Source organism: Branchiostoma belcheri, unplaced genomic scaffold (assembly GCF_001625305.1).
Source record: "Branchiostoma belcheri isolate BF01 breed outbred unplaced genomic scaffold, Haploidv18h27 scaffold249, whole genome shotgun sequence".
Lineage (NCBI taxonomy): Eukaryota > Metazoa > Chordata > Leptocardii > Amphioxiformes > Branchiostomatidae > Branchiostoma > Branchiostoma belcheri.
The window spans coordinates 235,870-236,509 of record NW_017803853.1 but is presented as its reverse complement, the minus strand read 5'-3'; the positions used below and the strand labels follow the sequence as shown (position 1 = coordinate 236,509).

The window sequence follows — 640 nt, the reverse complement described above, 5'->3', positions numbered from 1 at the left end:
CTCTGGTGTATTGTATAGTAAAGTTTATTACAGTGCTTTCTAATATAATTTTAAATTGTTTACTCCAAGTAATAAAAATAGTATTTTAGCATCCTCTTTTGACTTGTTGCCTTCAGTACACGCATGCAAACTAACAAAGGTCTTTCCTGTTGTTTTCAGGTGTCCAAAGGGTGTGACTTTGCCAATTCTATAATGCGAAAACTTCAGTTTTTGCTGAATATGTTTCTGATCAGAATGTGATACGATCTGTATTCTGAAATTATAATGGCTTGTTAGTTACATCCTATAATATTTTGAAAGCTACTGTTAAACTGTTTCCATTCCAAGAATGTTGATGGACTGATATTTTTAATTAGATACATTGTACAAAAATCAATGTGAAAATAAAATCTCTATACTGTCCATGGCAAATGCTTTTCAAAATAACATTTAGTTGCTATACATTATTGTCCGTTTTCTATTTAGGTAGCACTATATACATTGTATTTCTTTTCTTGTGGGCAGAATGGTTTTCTTGCTACAAGAACAGAGTCAGCTCTTATTTCAAGAAATCTTTTCTTGTGTACAGAAATTTTCTTGCTACAAGAACAGTTAGCTCTTCGTTCAAGAAATCTCTTCTTGTGTACAGAATGGTTTTCTT

At 31.4% G+C, this 640-nt stretch overlaps 1 protein-coding gene across 1 annotated transcript in view; it reads left to right on the top strand.

Annotated features, from left to right (window-relative positions):
- The window catches only part of LOC109471335, a 19,397-nt gene that overhangs the window by 14,667 nt on the left and 4,090 nt on the right, over positions 1-640 (top strand). The window lies entirely within an intron of this gene.